The sequence below is a fragment of the Semicossyphus pulcher genome, unplaced genomic scaffold, assembly GCF_022749685.1.
Source record: "Semicossyphus pulcher isolate SPU_LCO1_2020_fin unplaced genomic scaffold, fSemPul1.0.p SCAF_21, whole genome shotgun sequence".
NCBI lineage: Eukaryota > Metazoa > Chordata > Actinopteri > Labriformes > Labridae > Semicossyphus > Semicossyphus pulcher.
The window spans coordinates 13,340,147-13,360,603 of record NW_027211695.1 but is presented as its reverse complement, the minus strand read 5'-3'; the positions used below and the strand labels follow the sequence as shown (position 1 = coordinate 13,360,603).

The following is a 20,457-nucleotide window of genomic DNA, read 5'->3' as shown; positions in this document are numbered from 1 at the left end:
TTACATTTTGTCTCTACAAAGGACGTAAATAAAGAAATAAACACATTTTTTGACACGAGGTCACTACAAGAAAACATTTAACCAAAAAAATTCAACATATTTACAATATTAATAAGCCTGGGCTGCAGTATCTGGGTATAATATTTCCCCCAGTTCTATCAGATTTGATTAAAATAAATTTTGACCCCTTACTGGACAGTCTGCGCGCTGATGTAGAGCGATGGTCTCCTCTATATCTATCTATGTGGGGCAAGGTATATATTATTAAAATGAACTGCGCTCCAAAATTTAACTACCTGCTGCAGGCTCTCCCAATCCGAATCCCAATACACTATTTTAAACAATTTGACCAACTCTATAATAACTTCAATTGGAACAATAAACGTCCCAGATTGAACATACATAAATTACAGAGATCAGTGGATCGAGGAGGCCTAGGTGTACCCAACCTGCTATTTTATCACTACGCTTTTACTCTCAGACATATGGCACGGTGGTTTCAGCCCCCAGAGAGAGCTCCCCCTTGGTTCCACCTAGAAGCTGCCATCTGCAGTCCCCTTGCGCCCCAAAAACTTTACCACAGCCAAACTAGCCCCACCAAATCGGTCACATCCGATTTTGTCCCATTTCCAATGGGTTTGGAGGAGAGTAGCCCAGATTTTCAAATTGGATCCTTATCTTCACCAGTCTGTGGGGATCTGGCTCAATCCTAGGCTATGTATTGATAAATCACCCTTTTTCTGGAAGCCCTGGTTTCAGAATGGTATTACTTCTCTTGGAGACTTGTACCAGGATGGCGTATTAAAACCGTTTGAGGTACTTAGACAGGAATTCAAACTTCCGCACAATCAATTTTGGAAGTACTTACAGTTAAGACACCTTCTAGTACAAACATTTGGCTCTTCCTCAATAGCCCCACCTAGTGCTGATACTCTAGACACAGTCTTGAACATTTCTGGACGTGGCCATGAAGCCTCAGCTTACAACCATATGATTCTTAAGGCCTCAGATTTGAATAAATATTCTTTGAAATCAACATGGGAAACTGACTTAAATGTATCAATTACAGAGGCAGAATGGGAAAAGACTCTTAGGAATGTGAAAAAAATGTAAAAAAATCATAAATAGAGTCTATTGGACGCCATCCAGGCTGCATAGAGTGGGTCTGATTGACGACCCCGGATGCTGGAGGTGTCTCGACAAAGATGGCACTCTAGTACAAATGCTCTTGACTTGCCCCCAACTTCATGAGTATTGGTCTGTGATACGTACCACTGTAGGTAAAATTATAGGCCAGGATTCGCCCCCCGTCTGTTTATCTTGGGTGACCCCTCTCCTTTAAGTTATCTAACCCCAGCACTTGCAGAATGGACCAAGACTGCCCTTATGTTAGCGAGGAAAATTCTTGTAAGGGAATGGAAAGCCTCCTCTGCACCAGCGCCATCTTTGTGGTACTCTTCTCTTGGCCAGCTGGCTGCTCTAGAGCGATTATCATATAGGCTGCTGAACAAGATGGAGGAGTATGATTTGAAATGGGGACAGTACCACTCAGTTTTAATGTCCACTTGCTGACGTTTCTGGCTCAAGTAAGGAACAAGTGTTGACTACTGTTAAAAAATGTGAATTACTGTGGGATATACTGCTGTAGAAGGTAATAAGAAACTCTGTACATCATTGTCAAGTTGTTAAATTTAATTTTATTGTTTGTCCTTTTATTTTATTATTATTATTATTATTTTTTATTATTATATATATATATATATATATATATATATATATATATTTATTATTATTATTATTATTATTATTTTTATTATATATTTATTTTATCATTATTATTGTTATTATATATATATATATTATTATTATTTTTTTTTTTTTTTTTTTTGTGTGGTATTGCCTGTGGTGCTTTGTTAATTGTGGAAAAAAATAAACTATTAATCATTAAAAAAGAAGCCACTATCAGCAGGTCTCAGCTGGACTCCTCTGCACTGATGTGTCTAACCCGGGTTGGACAGTCTCCCTTGTCGCCGTGTCCAGCTCAGCGCGTTGGTTATAGACCTCCTGCAGGAGGAGACAGAAGTTAGTAGGCTTTCTCTGAAATGTCAAAATATTACTCTGTTACATTTGTGTGTCATTCTCAAATTCAGAAATCATAGAAAGATTTCGTCTGACCCGTCCTGGGACAAATTTGCCTTTGGAGACCGTGCTAGGAGCTATAACTACCAGAACACACCTCCCACAGTCACAGGAACACACAAACACCTCCATCATTATATCGTGGAGGAGTGTTTTACCCCAGCTATTTGTTTGTGTGCTTTCTTGGTCTTTACCTGGGAGCTGTCATCCAGAGCCTGCATAATAGCTGCCACCACCAGGTTTATCAGCACAAACTGGGCCATAATCACAAAGCTCATGAAGTACAGCGGGGAGATCCAGGACAGGTAGGCCGGACAGTCAGCTGCACCCGGGGGACACTCCCTCAAAGTGTCCTTGACAGACACAGAACAAGGTTCGGGGGCTTGCACACAGACTGGAGGCTACTTCACAAAATTTTCTGACTTAAAATCTTAAAATAACAACAGTAATAATGTAACAAAAAGCTCAGTTCAGACCAAAGATTGAGGAAGTTGCAGCGCTTTAAATTTGTTTGTCTCCGCTAAACATCCTCAAACCCAGCTGGTTTCAGTTTCAACTCAACCCATCATGTATCTGTGGTGTACATATTTGGGTTTTGGGCTAATATTAGCGTAGGGCTTTTGTGTATGCATGTGTGACTTTGTGCATACTTTTAAAATCCCGCTCCAGCTGTCTCCGGTGCACACTTTGTAGAGCGTCAGCAGGGCCGCCCCAAAGTTCCTGAAGCTGATGTACTGGTTTAAACCCTGGCAGGGGTAATCCTCGGTGCATTCTGATGAACACAGAGGGAAACAGAGTAAAGATACTGGTTTCTAACAATAAAGTCCTTCAGCACCAAAAATGAAAGCTATGAGATTTTGAGATATGAAAATGACAGTAGGGCTGTTATAGTATTTCTCCCAGTTTACAGTCCACAATCATTTTAGGAAGGATGAGCTAAAATGCAGTTGGCTTAGTGATGCTCTGTGTGAGCCTTGTTTTTAGCTACAGCTCCTCCTGTGGCAGACTACAGAGGTTTAGCAAAAAGCTTTTTTGGCTCTCCTTGTGGATACTGGGCAAATAAATGAGCAACTCTGGGACCATGATCCCTTGCAGTGAGCCTATGTGTATGTGTGTGTGACTTACTTAGCCTTCCAAACAGCTCCACTCCCAGTGCAGCGTAGATGAAAAAGAAGAACATGAAGAGGAGGCAAATATTTTCAACCTGGAATTCAAATGCATGTTAGATTATCTGTGTGAAAAAAAGGCTGTAAATTCTAAATCAGGGACGAGGGCCTTTGTGTACAATCACTCTACCAAACACATGCACTGTTGTTTTTGGTGTGCAAAACGGCCCAAAAACAGAGATACTTTAGTGTCACAATCAGCAAACTGTGAAGTGCACAAATGCAGCAAAAGCATGCTTCTAACACTGCCAAATAAAGTCCCTCAGACTCTCTACACATGTATGAATGAAAGAGGTAAAGAAGAGGTGTCTGTGTTTACCTGTGACAGTGTCTTTATGATGGTATATAGCAGAACTCGGATCTTTTTGGCTTTCAACACTGAAGAGACACAGGAGTCATTTTGAATTACATGCATACATAACACACACACACAGAAATATTCATGATCAGTCCCTCCCTAGCTTCCTGTAGTTTAAAGATCGAAATAAATGTCTGTTAAGTCTCTATCTATCGCTGAATGAAGTAACACAATGGTGATTGAGCCTATGGCCCACTGATGAAAGCCTTTGCATTTGCAGTATATAGTATTACTAAAGACTGGGTGTCTGTGGCGACTTTCATGGAGAAAATCACAAGCGGCGCCCAGTTAGTGACGCGTTTTCCATCAGCCAGCAGTGGTTGGTCTGCCAGAGAGGGTAGGCGGAGCTAAGCGGCTGCTTTTCTGGTCTCTGCACGTGTGTGTGTAATGTGTAAATTTGCAGAATAGACTCGCGCCCCACTAGCCGTTTCACAGGAACATAACATTTCACCCAAAGACAGCTTTAAAACTAGGAAGAGATCTCTTTGTCGAGAGCGTGCATACCTTGTGTGAGTCTGAGTATTCTGCAGATTCTCAGGAAACTGGGATTAATGGGAATCGTGTGTGCCATGTCTATCTCGTGGGTAATGATGCTGACGATGGAGACGAAGACAATGGCAACATCCAGCAGATTCCATCTAAACACAAACACACACAAATGTCCCACTTTGGGATTGAACAATAGCTAACATGCTGAAGGAAACGATAGAACTCATTCTCACGTCTTACCTGTCTTTTATGAACCTCTTTACGCCAAACGCTACGAGCTTAATCAGCACTTCGAGGATGAAGATGGCGGTGAACACATAGCAGGAATACTCTATGATATCTGTTATGTACTGTAAAAAACAATGACACAGGTTTATTTCTGCCATTTCTTTCTGTCAGTTCTGAGATTCCAACTCATGTGCGTTTGTGTGTGAATTACCTGAGGCTGATTGTAATGCTCGATGGACATCACCATGACACTGAGGAAAATGATGACAGTCATGAACAGGTGCAGGAAGCTGCTGGTGCACAGAGTGTGAATCCACCGACGCAGTCTGGAGTAGTCTTCGTAGTAAGGCCTCTGCTCACACTCTAGAACATCACAGACACAAACATGCAGATATTCAGGAGAGCATTCCATCAAGGCAGATGTATTATTACCTACTCAGTAACTTTAGTAACTGATGCTGCGTGGCATGTCCACTGTCAGCTTGATTTAGCTGCAGCATGAATGTTGAAAGTTCAGACATCTTTCTCATACTGTGACCAAGCATGAATGTTCTGTATGTCTCTGCCTTGTACTTTTAAAGACCAGTTATACTCATAAAGAGAAAATTATATCACAAAGTTATATAGCACAAGTCATATCAAACACAAAAAGAGATGAGAAGAAGATGAGGCTACCACTGCCTTTATGAAGCCTCGAGTCCGGCCGACATCGCCATGTTGGTTTCTTGGAGCCAAAAGTGAGTGGAGGGTGGTAGAGAGCAGGCTAAAGGCTGATTGAATCAGCAAGTTAACCATCGTGTTTCACACAGAATGAGTTTCTAATGGGATGTTTTGAGTTATTGATCAAACTAAAGAAGCCAAGAGAGTGTGTGGAACATAACAGTGTCCCTGCTTGTGGCGGGGGTACGACAGGTACCGGGAAACTTAAAATACCTGGCATTCTCATCAATACGGCTTTCATCATCTCTGCAGGGAAAAATCAGAAACAATCCCGACTCCTATGGCCTGGCAGTCACACATAAATCATTGTGGATTTTAAAGGAGCAGTCCGCCCCTTGAAAAAGCCACTGTCAGTCAAAGCTGGTGTTCTCTGTAATCGATAGAAGCAATAAATGCTTGAAATCGGCGCCATAGCTGTGGAGGAAGTTGTACAAACAGCTCGTGGTTTCGCCCATTCTACATTCCTACAACCCCCAGCATGCATTGCGCCCCTCCCTCTGAAAGGAACGGCCCAGCGAGAGACGCTGGAGTGAAATACCGTTTACGCTAATGGTAATGGCTCAGAGCCTGGCGGAGGTTTTCCAGGGCCCATTGGAGAAGCGTATAGCGTCCTCCAAAGGCTCAGAGAGAAATTGCATTTTTTCCTAACATAATGGCATTAGCTCCCCATAATAGCATGATAGGACTGAGGTTAAAAAATCAGCGAACTGGCCCTTTAACTCACCAAACAAAATGGACCACAGACTTCTTGGACAGTCACATAATATTGTCACCAACAATATGCCAAACGTCTCCCTCCATTATGAACCCCAGCAGAGTGATCTCACACTACTCTTACCCGTGCGCTGGTTTTGTGCTTCTCCTCCTCCCTCCTGTGATAATGCATCTGCCTGTCTTTGCTCCTGCTGACACTGATGGAAGGTGTAGACCATTACACCAATAAACATGTCGAGGAGAAAGACGCTCATAATCATGAAGGAGATGAAATACAGCAGCATCCATTCATTGTTGTTCTCCACAGGCTGAGAAGAGAAGAGGAAAAATGAGACATCAGATTTTGGTTTCTTGTGCATGAGAGATACAGATAACAGACTTCTTTGGAAGTGCAGAGGTGGAGTTATCAAGAGAAGACAAATCATTCTGTAATTGCAAGTTTATGTTTGTTTCAGATGCCTGTGATAATTTAAACTCTCAGACCCATCAAACTGGCCTCACTTCTGTAATCCAACAAAAGGAACATCAAGTAAGCGCGGCCCATTGTTCCCTTACCACGACAGTGTGACAACATCGATAAGACATATCGCCATGAAAAATACCTGTTTGTCTACTCCAACAGCATCCAGGCCATCATACATAATGTTCACCCAGCCATCCTTGGAGTACATCACAAACAAGGTCATCAGAGCCTGAAGGGGGAAAAGAAATAACTGTTCAGTCAACACAAAGTGCTTTTCCAGTTCTTAAAGGGGTCACGTCTTTTGAATGGATATTTACATGGGTTTCACATGTTTGGGTGTTTATTGTTCATAGTGAAAAAGTGAAAACTGCATAATTCCGTGTTTTCCAGAATCACATGTTTAAAAAGGCAGCCTCTGAAATGGGCCGTTCAGAACAGCTGCAGGTTTCTACGTAGAACCTTGCTATCGCTGAAATCGACCAATTGTCATTCACCGTCATTCACCTCAGGCTGCCTTCTTGCACTAGCTTGTATTCAAGTCGTTGTCAAGATTTCAGCTTACCATTCCGATACCTCCTGGCGATTCTGGCTCGCACATATAAGGCCGAATAACCGATCCTAGAGCAGCCATGTTTCCTAAAACTTTGGAGGCCCAATCCTAATCTCCACACTCACGGACTCACGGACTTTGAAGCGCGTTCCTGGTAAGTGCGTGAGTGCTTAGTGCTGTCCCACTGTCAGATCACAGAGTGTGTGAGGGCTCTGATGCGGACTTCACAAAGCCAAATTACAGACTTTCCGTGAGTCCGCATATCTGCAGACTTTCCTGAGGGACTTACCCAGGGTTCATAGCAAACTTGGTGACGTATACAAACGTGATTGTCCATCCCCCCACTAAATGTAAACAAATGTCCGTACATTGAAGTAGGAATCAGTAAAGTTTGACCAAAAAATAATAAGAAATGTAAACAATGCGAGCATGGACGTTGACGGGAACCGCAAATACGTTTATCTATAAGTGACAACAATTTCAATATTTGCATTAATTAAACATTAATGCCTTTCTGACTTTTGATAGTTTGTTAAATAAAGCTTATCTTATCTTAAAATATGTAGGTCAGCTTTTTTACTTATTAGATTTAACGGCCCATCTGGTTTCCAGGCAACGTGCGATGCCATGATAGTGCGTCCCATTCCTCATTTTTATGCAGTTCTCAAACCCTCACGGACTCACGCACTGCACGCCTGACGCCATTAAAGTTCGTGAGTGTTCAGTGCTTAGGCTTTAGGGTGGAGGTTGGGATTGGGCCGGAGTGACAGTGCAGTGCGGCCGCTCCCTCCTCCAAATACTGTCAGCCAATCGTGGCTACGGACTGACCTTTGAATGGAAAACGGCTTGTTCGTTTCAGGAGGAAGGAGAGGCTCCGAAAATAATGACATTGAAACATGAGTACAATTTTACAATGGAGCAAACTTTATCAACGAGATTCAAAAACACGTTAGAATAACAGAAAATTGATTTCAGCGCTAAAATATGTCCCCTTTAATATTTTTAAATTCTAGATTTCCTTCATATATTTTTGTAATAGTTAGAAACAACTTAAACTAGAAAGCGCTCAAAGTGCTCTCCTCTTCTGGCTACACTCAATTCTCTTCATTTCTTTACTGTTACAATCAAACCTGTTTGGGAATCTGCATCAGAATTAACTAATGAATCATGCTGATTGATTATGTGTCTAGAACTATATATAGGCTTGTCTATTGTATACTATCAGTATTGGAATGTGCAACATGTGTAATTTGTGTGCATGAAATCAAGCCCAGTTTTGTAAGATGACTCAGAGATAGTGTTTGTGTCCTGGTTGATTGTAATGACAACTTCTCAGTAACAGAATGAATCAACTTTTTTTCAGTACCTGAGGAAAACTGTCAAAGGTGAACGTCTTCCGTGTCCAGCGATAGTCAGCCGACAGACATTCAGCCTTGGTGGTGATGTTCCTCGTGTCGTAACCCAGGCAGCGGAAGAACTTCCCTCTGAACAGCTACAGACAAGACAAAGACAAGAGTGTCTGTAGTGCGATTTCACCGCTGTGCTGACATCATTTCAGTTGTACAAAAAAGTTGCACTTTTAATGGAGAGAATGAAAGGAGCATAATCTCAATCTAGGTGTTTACTGAAAATGGGTTTTGTCTCACCTGCACCCCAAGAACTCCAAAGAATGAGAACAAGGCGCAGCAAATGAGCACTATGCTCCCGATGGGTTTCGCTGAACGAATCAGAGCTTCCACTGCAAGCTTCAGTTTCGGGGCTCGCTTGATCACCCTGGAACACACAAACGGACAAATGTATTTTTTCACAAACACAAACCGATGAACAACGCGGGAAATGTAAAGTTAGCTTGAATTCATTAACACAAACAATACAAGAGCAATGGTATCAAGAGCAAATATCAATACAAACAAATCAATGACGTACCTCAGTGGGCGAAGAGTGCGCAGCAGGCGCAAAACCTTGAGTGTACTCAACATGTTGGGGTTGCCCGTGTAAATCATTGACACAAAGATGTGGACTAAAGAGAAAATCACCAACAAGCCATCCACGACGTTCCACAAAGAGCGGGAGTAGCTCTCCTTTCCGAAGAGCAAGCCCAGAGCTAGAACCTGGTGTTAAAGCAACAATACATTAATATCAATTGAAATATTGTGAACAGTTTTTAACCATAAACTGTACAAAAAGATGGACGACATGACAGCTCCATGAAAGTGAAGCCAAACCCTCTCTATCGCCCCCTGCTGACTGGCTGCAGTATAGGTCATAAAGCCCGCCTCCTCCATGTTAACAGATGGGACATGGAGTCAAACTATAAAATCAAAACACACGTCAAATACATTTTTCTCAAACATGGTTTCTGTCATTATAGTTAGTTCTTATCAGGCTGATTCAAATTTAAGTGTTTATTTTTCTGACAAGTTAAATTTTAACTGAATTTTTTGATGCTGTATAAAGGATGATTGACAGCTGATGATGATGAGAGCAGATGGAGACGCGTCATCCATCTTTATGTACAGTCATTGTTTTTAACACTCCAGAATATCAGCTGAAAATCTGAGCCAATACATTTATTATTATGTGGGAAATGGTCCACAATATATAACAACATAACAACAATAATAACTAATAAGTAAAAAAGAAACCTTACCTTAAAAAGCATCTCCCCCAGGAAGATAGCCAAGAACAGGTAGCGGGACGTTTTCAGGAACATTCGCTCCTAAAGGGCACAGTGACATCCAATCAACTGCATGTCGCACAACATCCAGCTTGGGTTTACTGCATGCCAAATTGTACCTCTCATGAGTAACAGTAGTCATAGGTTATATAAACAGTATGTGTGTCTCACCGTGCTGTTAGGGTCGATTGCAGGCCTCTCCAAAGCGATGGTGACACAGCTCAGCAGAATGAAGAGCAGGACCACATGGTCGAACATGCTGTGAGAGATGACACGCCGGCAAAAAACACGGAACCTAAAAACAAGCACAAGCGGGCCAATTATAGGAGATGTTGACACTTGAAGATGGGAGGAGATTGAATTGACGGGGGATTGTTTTTTCACTTATCCTGTAGAATCTGAAACAGAAATACTTTATTTATCCCTGGGGGGAAATTCGGGCGTTACAGAAATATAGGACATAGAAAGTAAGAAATATGTCAAGTATGTGCAGTTTATATACAATAAATAAGAAATATAAAAATGCTTAGAAATGGGCTATATGGTGATTTATATATTCATATAATAGATATAATTATAATAAGAATTAAATGTAATTTACTTCGATAATAGCTAAGTACATTTTAAGCCCCAAGCTGTGCTTGTTGGGTGTTCTCCCTGATAATTGCACTCTATCTAAGAGAGAGAAAGTAATGATTGATCTATTTTTGTTACAGGCAAGACGTTCAATTACACTCTGTTGGAAAAATGTGTGTAGCCCCTCTCTTGTCCGCTGGTTGAAGGAATTAACAGCAAGTTTAGCTCTTGAAAAATTGACCTATATAGTGAGAAAGAAGCCCGCAGAGTTTGCTAATATTTGGGAGACATTTTTGGACTTCCTCAAAAATGGCGATATGGAGGAAGCTTTGGAAGAGTGAGGCTAAATAAAAGATGCTAACATAAACAAGTTTGTCAGTGTGAGAAAATGTCAAGTTGTCTATATATTCATGTTTTATTTTAATTATTTTGTATGTCATATTGAAAACTGTAAATTATGCCTGTAACCAATTTAATCGTCTATATCCTCTCAATTTAGTTCAAGTATGTGCGTGTTTATATGTATTGTTTTATTTTATTTATGTATTTATTTTTTTTGTACACTGCCATATATTCGGTTAGGGATGGGTTTGTTATTTGGTTTTATATCCTGAAAACATTTTATACATAATTTGTCAATGCAAAAACCAATGAACATATGTTTACAAAAAAAAAAAATAGTTAAGTACTGCAACACAGCATTGTTAAATTAACAGTATAAATGCTGTATGTCAAATTGTTGCACAAGTTGTTGACAATGTTCAGTGTACAGTTCAGAATATGTGTCTTAGTCGGTCGGAGCAGAGACTTACCCGGGTCTACTGCAGAGTCATCTGACCCGGGTCTGAATGGGTTTTTTGACCAGTGGGAAGGGGGCTTGTGTGTGGTTGAGTCTCAGTCGTGTATAAACTCCTTTACATCTTAAAATAACGTGTCTTTATTCATGTCTATCTTATTCTCGGCCTCCTGATCTTACAACATGGGTGGGAGAGTTTAAGAGATACCTGTTTCGTGGCGACAACATGTACAACGACCAGTCTTCACGCTCTTTGAACCAGCGGAGAACTCTCTGGATCCTTGATTCCTGCAGTGATAGAAACAGTTGCCTGAGTTACAAAGACAGCAACACTGAAGATGTGTGGTAAACCAGCATAATGTTGCGAAGAACTGTGTTTGTTCCTTTCTGCAGCATTATTAGGTGTAAAACTTTGTACAATCTTAATCCAGGATTAACTCTCAGTTGAGTCTCAGACCTGACTCTAAAAGCTAACACTCCTAGGACCTTACATTGTCCTCATCGGTGCTTTGGGGTGCAGGGACGTCGTGAACCACAGTGGATGCGCTGGGCCCAGATTTAGAACTGGGTCTTGAGGGAACCTGGAACAACAGGAAATAGAGTTGAGTGTAGAAGAGAGGGTGGAGTTGAGTGTTCAAGAACTTCCACCAAGTCCAGTCGCCCTTTGGATTAGGCTTAGAATTACCATGACCTGGATGACTGAGAACCTTCACAGACTTGAGAAACTTACATTTTCGCTGCTCTCAATGTGTGGGTCATCCTCAGGGGGCAAGTCGGTGGGATTCTCGATGCACTGGAAACTCTGAACTACTATGCCCACAAGTACATTAAGGAGAATTTTTTTCCCCACCAAAATTAGACCAACAAAATAGAGCATGGCCCATGGGGATGTAGCCGAGATCGCGTTGTAAAGCACGACATTCCAGTCCTCCTGAGTCAGAATCTGAATTCATAGATTCAATAGAGACATTAATTGAGGTGCATGATGATGGAATTAAATAATATCACAAATTATGAGGTGAAAAAATAACCTGAAAAACGGTGATCATGGACCAGTGCAGACTGTCAAAGTTTTTGCGGTCGGTCATAAGGTCTCCATGCTCTGTCCTGAACGTGAATTTGCCACCGAACAGGAGCATGCCCAGAATACTGCAGAGAAACAAAAACATGCAGTCAGAATCATTTCAATGGATGCATCACACGTGTAATAATCATAATTGTTGTAGAAAAGCTTTTGGTATTTCCTGTCACAGGTGTCTACTTGGTAGGAAGGATTTATTACAGCTTGTACATGCCTGAAAAGGAAGCTGACGAAGAGCAGGAGCAGCCAGAGTGTAGCTGCCCTCCCAATGGTCTTCTGCAGCACCAGCAGCTGTCTCCTCAGGTAAGGCAGGAAGCGGAGAAGCTTCACGAACCGCAGAAGACGCAAAGACCGCAGGACTGACAGTTTGCTTTCAGTATTAAAAATGACCCACAAACTGAAAAAACAAAAAACTGTTGTTGTGTGTCATGGTAAACAACAAAACTACAGCTAGAAACAAGAACAACAAGAACAAGAACGGTTCGATCCCTACGCCAGCTAGACAAGTTAAAGTTTAGAACCTAAAGTTTACATCAAATGCATCACATCAAATCCCGCTTTTATCCAGCAGACGGCACAATGGCGATGTCATATGAGAAACACGCAATAACAGGAAAAAGGATAGGAACTTATCGTATATATAACTTGTACTAACTCTCAGATGTATGTCGCTTTGGACAAACGCGTCTGCTACATGAAATGAAAATTGACATTAAAAAAAAAACACAACACCTCCGGCCACAGCTGTTACTGGTGCAGAGGTATAACAACTCATTTTACCTGATGAAAACGATGACAAAGTCTATGACGTTGTCCCGGACCTGAAAGTATTCCCACTTGAAAACGAGCACCTTTAAAATCATCTCCACGAGAAAGAGAGTGGTGATGATGACGTTAATAAGCGCTAATGCCTGTGTCAACATCTTAGGCTGTTGGAGAATAAAGATGACATGATATTAACGTTAGAAGATGAACAGAACTTAGTCTCTCTCGTGTGTAAACAAATTCATAAGAGGCAAAAAGACCTCCTTACCTGCTCGTGGTGCTCTACGACCAAGGCGAGAATACTGAGGAACACAGTGACCATGATCAGCCGGTCAAACACTGCACTTTCTACAGTCCTCTTCAGGATTCTCTGGGTGGATGTCCAGGCCTGACCCTAAAAGACAGGGGAGTCAGTGAAGGGACCCCTTGTTAGTGAGGCAACAATGCTGCAAGGGGTGTAACTGCAGAATGTGTCAGACGAGTCTTACCAAGACAGTGCTCATGCCGTCGCTGCAATCAGGTTGCACCCTGCTACCACGTCTATTGGTAAAAGAAAAAGATCTAATGAAAAACAACTGGAGGTAGACCAAAAGGGTTTAATTCTCACATTAAGACACACTGTTATGTTCTGGCAGCGTGCCTCTGCATACCAGTCAAAAGTTTGGACACACTTTCCCATTCACTTGTATGAGAACATGTGTCCAAACTTCTGACTGGTAGTGTATGTTTGTATGCTTTAGAGTGCATATTGTAGGAGTTGGCACGCTGAGATTCTAAGAGACAAAACTCTGTATATAAACTCATTTTTTTCATGCTTAAAGATTCCATCTCAAAGTTCTCACTTTCGTTCTATTTGGCGACACCTTATGGCGATTAAGGGCAATTGCGGGCAATTATATCTACGGCTGGCTCCCTTTGTTACGATTCTAACTCTTGATTTTCCTCGCTGACGGTCGCTTTCCATCGGTTTGCCTTCATCTGAGTGTCAAATCTTTTTCTTTGGATTTTCACTTATTTTTGAAGTTGTATCTGTAGTCATCCATCTTTTCTTTGTTTGTTCAGCCATAGTAGATTACTGTTTACTCGCAACACTTGTAGAGAGCGGAAAAGCAGCTGCTTAGCTCCGCCCACCCTCTCTGGCAGACCAAACACTGCTGGGTGATGGAAAACGCGTCACTAACTGGCCACCAGTCTGTAATACTGAAAATGCAAAGGCTTTCATCAGTGGGCCATAGGCTCAATCACCATTGTGTTACCTCATTTGGCGATAGATATTGACTTTACAGACATTTATCTAAATGAGAATCTTAGAGACTATCGCTTTAATGTCCAGGCATCACAACAGAAAACTCTGAAAAATGTGTCTTACAGGTAAACGTGAGACTCATGCAGGCTGTTGTAAGACTTAAGAGAAGAGAGAAAAGATCTTCACATCGACTGGCCAAACATGATTGGACTTGAAAAATTCTTTATCGGGTGAAAACCTGAAAGAATTCCTGTCAAGAACAACTTCTTAAAAACCAAAATATGACCTTCTAAACTTAACCTACTGCTGTCCCCAGATTTAATAAATACATTATTAATTAAATGGTCTTGTCATTATTAACAGGTTGCCCATCAAGAGCCTCACATTGTCCTCCTACCAAACGTCAGAGCCGATTCCACAGATTTTCAATAAACGCCATTCTCAGAAATATTAGGAGCAGTTGTAGCGATATCAACTTTACATTGATTTCATGTTTTTAGTTAACCTGTTTCAACTTCAACAGGAAGTTTCTGTTTCTCTGTTTTTTAACACTTGAAGAGACCGAAAAAGCAGCCGCTTAGCTCCGCCTACCCTCTCTGGCAGACCAACCACTGCTGGCTGATGGAAAACGCGTAACTAACTGGGCGCCGCTTATGATTTTTTCAGCAAATGTCACCACAGACACCCAGTCCATAATAATACTTCTACAAATTTTAAAGGTGGACCATAGGCTCAATCACCATTGTGTTACCTCATTCAGAGATAGATAACAGACATTTATTTAAATGAAAATCTTTAAAAACACGAGAACTCTTTTCAGGTGACTAGCAAGAACTAGAGGCATGTTAAAGAACAATTTAAACTTTGACCTCTTTTTCCAAAAACAGTGTTTTTACAGCTCTATCTCCATAATAATAGAGAAGATCTAAAGGCCTCTCAGTTCATATGTAGGCATAGATGAATGTCACTTTCTATACCCGGAAACTTTTGTCTCAAACTAAACTAATACAAACAACATTAGAGAGCATTTATTTCCTATCACTGTTACAGACATATATATTTGAACACCAACACAACTAAGTGTTTGAATGAAGGGCTACTTATATATCCTTACATATACATTAACTGACCTTTGGTAGGAAGAGAAGATGCCCTGCAGCCAGCAGGTTACCTTCGCAAAAACCTGTGCTACAGTCACGGTCCCAGCATGCCGCTCTCCATTCCTCTCCATGTTCTCCGTGAACTTGGTGGCTATGACGACTGCGCACACGTTCATCATGACAAGAGAGCCCACCTGGTTGGGGAGGTATAGAGTTGTAATTTAGAAAAAATGAGACATTCTTCAGGGAAATTGCACCAGAGGCCTTTTTGCATTAAAGTGATTCTTTTCAATTGACTGTAAATTGGCTTCAATAGAGAACAGAGGTGACAAATGTTAAAGGAGCAGTTTGAAGCCGCTGTCAGTCAAAGCTGGTGTTCTCTGTAATCAATAGAAGCAATAATATTTGAAATTCGTGCCATAGCTGTGGAGAAAGTTGTACAAACAGGTCATGGTTTCACCAATTCAACATTCCTACAACACCCAGTGTGCATTGCGCCGCTCCCTCTGAAAGGAACGGCCCAGCCAGAAACACTGGAGTGAAATTCTACCGTTTCTCTGCAGGCAATGGCTCAGAGCGGTTTAGATTCCGAAATACGACGAAAATATACCGGTGGATCGTCTAAAACATCTTCAGGTCTGCAGTCTACATTTCAAACTGACGATTTTGAACGAGTCATGACATCGGAGGCGGGCGTCCTAGATTGAGGAAGTGTAGTTTAGCGAGCTCCCTGGAGGTTTTCCAGGGCCCTTTGGAGAAGCGGAAAGCGTCCTCCAAAGGCACAGAGCCAAATTGCATTTTTTGTCCTACCATAATGGCATTAGCTCCCCATAGTAGCATGATAAGACTGAGGTTGAAAATCGGCGACCTGGCCCTTTAATTAAATCAAGAAAAATGATAAGTGGCTACTTACAATGGTGACAAAGACTAAGAACAAGCAATTCCAGTAGGAATGGGCATCCATCACATAAAACATGATCTCCGTCCATCCTTCCAGTGTGACAACCTGGGGGCAGTGAGAGACAGAGTGATGCAATCATAATATTGCAATATTTTATTAACATGTTATTAGCTCTTTGTTCAAAACATGTTCCACAATGACCATCAAAACTATCTCCTCAAGAGAAATGACTGGGCATCCAGACACCTAAGACTTTGTGATGATACATCACACATGCATAGAACGACAGACAATAAGAAAAGGTCCGGACAGACAAGTCCATGTTTTCATGAAATGACACATGATGTCTGGGTTCTGCATTCTCAACACTCAGGTGAAAGTTCACTAATAACCAATCAGCTGTCAGTTCTTCCTTCAGTTTGTAATCCACGCGCATCAAAAGTTCAAACATTAGCTTGTTCTGCGATACAAATAACAGTAATATTTCTCTGTAAACACTTGTAGGAATTAGGCTTTGATGGAAAAAGAAAATGTTGATAACTTACAGTACTTGAGTTATTCAAGGTCCTCTACAACTCGTCACAGCCCTGACTGGACGGCTTGGTTTTTGTCTCATTTGCACCAGTTTAACGGCACGTGGCCATAACAAGGTTTCAGCGGGTGTTTTCGTTCATTCGTCCATAATCGAGTTGTATTATGTTTTTTACTTATATAAGCCCTTCTTACCTGGAACATGGCTATCAAGGAGAAGCCAATGTTGTCAAAATTGACAACTCCCATGCAAGGGTTTTCGTCCCCGGCACGACAGATGTTATAGTATATGTTCCAGTTGACACAGCTGCTGGTGTTGTTTCCAACCATTGTGGGCTCTGACAGGTCTGCAGCTGAAGAATGGTTGGGAGCAGCCAATGAGCAGGTCTCCCCATCCACTCTGGAAGGTGGCAAATCCCTGCAGCGACGCATCCCATGCTTGTCGTCAGGCGAACAGATGTATGGGACCTTTTCACCATACGTGGAGATGTAGTGGAAGGAAGGACTCAGCGACACGTTGTACTTTCTAGATTGAAAAAAGAAAGATAATGACTTAAACACACAAAAAACGGATGTACCACAGATATCATGAAATAGCTTTTAGATTTCACATCAGAAGATGTGTTTGCTATGTGTTGAGAAAAGCAAATTTTAAAGGAGCAGTTCACCGCTGGAAAAAGTAACTGTCAGTCAAAGCTGGTGTTCTCTGTAATCGATAGCAGTCTACATTTCAAACCTGACGACTTTGAACGAGACATGACTCGGTTATAAATGAGGAATGTCTGAGAGGGAAAACAGGAGAGCAGGCAGCGTTTCTAGGCACCTCTCGGAAATACTAATTACATTTTACAGTTTGTGGTTTTAAAAATAGAAAAAAACACAGCTCACCCGGTATCAAACTGGATTGAGGTGCTGGAGCTAAAATCAATTTAATGAATTTTATTTTAATTAAATAAGATTTAATTTAATTAAGATGCTTGCACAGATTTGAGTGTGCGGACGCTTTTTTCATTACATTTACGGTATGAGGTTTTCAAACTAAACACTGCAGACATCGGAGACGGGCGTCCTAGATTGAGGAAGTGTAGGTTAGGGAGCTGCCTGGCCTCTGCCAGAGTCTGGTCCTTTAAGTAAGGTTGGTCATATAGCAAATACAATAAATCATAATATGACACTAACAATTAGTATACTAATCTATTAGCCAATTGACAGAACATGATTTGGAGATCAGGAATTTTCTGTTTCAAACTTCTCTTTGAGGATTTGCTCTTTTTTAATGTTTCCTATTAATTTTAAAATGTAAAAAATTGCCTGGAGGCCATTCTTTTTGTTGCATATTCTAGTATACAGGAAAATTATAGAAAAAAAATGCAAACACTAGAAGAGTACTCCAAGAAATTTCCTTACGTAGAAATGTCCTCTCCCAGGAAGCAGCGGTTGCGAAGCTGCCCCGCCCACAGCTGGACTCCCACGATGGAAAATATGTGGATCACCAACATGTTGAGGAGGAGGACACTGCAAAGCATGGGCACGATGTCCGCAAGCGCTGCCACCAAGACTCGCATACCTACACAAATGAACAGAAGAAGATGACCCCTTAGATTTTGAACACTTTCACACACACTGGCAAAAGCCATTGTAACAGCCTTTCAGCCTTTCCCGAAAGTCACAAGGAGGCACCTGAACGCAATTGGAAGACAACTGAGAGCACTGAATTTGAAATCCGGTGAGGAGCGCTAAGTATCAAATGTTCAAATATGGACTTACTTGGTATTCTGCCGCAGAGTCTCATTGGCCTGAATGCCTGGAAGGCATGCCATTGAATGCCGAAGCAGGCCAGAACATGGTCCAACACCCTGAAGGGACAGTTTCAGACAGAAGCAGGAAGAGGAGTTTTATTTTGTTTTCTTTCACGTACAAAAATAAACACACTCTAATAAAGAATATGAAATCTTTTTGGGAATTACCATCTCTAAACAGTAGTCCAAAAAATCAGGCCCGTTTGACCAGAGTTGTCCAAACTGTTTTTCTGGTTTGAAACTAAGAGCTGTGTTTGTTCAAGAATGACATTTTTATCTCTAATCTTGGAGAAACTTAAGACTATGATTTTCAACATTAACTGCACTTGTCTATCTGCAGAGGACAGAGCAAATAGAGCCATTTGTCAGCATGAGAGAAAGGCACTGTGAGATACTCACTCTCCGATGTTGATAAGGATGTCGAATGTATTCCAGTTGTTCTGAATGTATTCGACGAATCCCAGGGCCAACATCTTCATCAGCATTTCCAGCATAAAGAATGCCACTATCAGTGCGTCCAAAACCTGGCCATTCATATCAGAGATAAAATGTACAGTTCAAAAATTGATTGGTTATTTGACTGCCAGTGCCCCCATATGAGAGTGTCACACTAACCTCCATGTAATTACTTTGCTTTTGCGGTGTGTACATGCAAAGAATCATACAGGTGATCAGGGCTACCACTATTGACAAATAATCCAACCATGTAGAGTAAAGGTTAAGTTCAAAACACACAGAGATCATATTACAAAGTCCTTCACATAAAATCAGAAATGCACACATAGTGTTATGATATCTAGTTCAGTTTATGAACTGGCTGTATATGTCATTAGGTGTCTGTCGGAAGAAGCAAAGGATATGGGCTGTGGATCATTTGCAGACACCAAAAGCGGACTCTTGTCGTTTGGCTGAAGGTGCCAAAAACAACGGGGGCCAGACCCGGGTAGGGCAGCTGCTGCTCCTCTGCGGCGGCATTGCTTTGCAGTGCTTGTGCAGGTTGAAGCAACACCTCCTGCTGGTTCTCACTCCTTTGTTCTTTCAACATGTTTGTTCAAATGTAGATACTGTGGAGGCAGATGAAAAACAAAGAGGTTGGAATGAAATGAAGAGAGGGTGAGAAAGTTGGGTAGTTTGAGCAAAATGAATCTGTTGCTTATTGTTACTTTTTACTAGCCTACTATATGCTGATATATTTGTTTTCGCCTGACGATTTAACTTGTATTTGCAGCTTGTGTAACAGTTGCGTAAAAGCAGATTTGATTTGTGTTGCCAAGCAACCCCTACACATTCTCCAGCACTCTGTGTCTAACATATCTTTTCATTATAACACTATTTCAAATACAAGTAGGCCTATTTAAGTGAAAGTGCACAAGTGTTATCAGCAAATTTACATTCACAACAATGCACAAAAAACATCCCTGAGTGTTGGTTGGCTATTATATTGACTCTGATGCTAACGTAACTCTGACGCTAGTTTCGGTGATAACAACACTGTTAGCCAGCTAGCGGGATGCTGTAACGCTAGCATTTGCTATACATACCTTAGAGCATGAGGTGTCTTCCAGATAATACAAAAAAATACTAAAATAATAATGGAGAATAAATAAATAAATAGAGTTCAGCGAGCAAGGGCTGAGTTGGCTTAATGTTAATAATAATACAATATCACCAAAGCATAATAATCCAGTAGAATGAAACTTAATAAACACCTTTAAAGATAATTACACGAGAAATAAAAACTTGGCCTATGCACTTACCAGAAAAAAAGTCGTTATCAATCTTTGTCAATCTTGTTTTTTGTTTGTCTCACCGAAAACTTTCTCCAAACACTGGCGACTGACAAGTTAAACGTTTAAGTATAAATAAAACTGTAATTGTTATTGTTACATGAAAATACACATTAGAATACACATTCTAGAACGTATGTAGGAATTACATATATTAGACTACATCTTACATTTTATAAGATAAGATAAGCTAGCAAACTTATATTCAAACCAAGACGTCCGCTGCCAAAATGCCAAACCAACAGGTGAATTTTCAGTGGCAACATCCACATCATTTATACACTGCCTGTACAACCCAAAATTAAGCAGAATATTGAACAAAAACTTAAACACAAGCGGCCGTTATCTTGTTTCATTTTTTTAAAATGTAG

The 20,457-nt window shown here is 41.1% G+C and overlaps 1 pseudogene; it reads right to left on the bottom strand.

Annotated features, from left to right (window-relative positions):
• Positions 1–1,962: 1,962 nt before the first annotated feature.
• LOC138601186 (voltage-dependent T-type calcium channel subunit alpha-1I-like) lies at positions 1,963–19,344 on the bottom strand (annotated as a pseudogene).
• Positions 19,345–20,457: the final 1,113 nt, after the last annotated feature.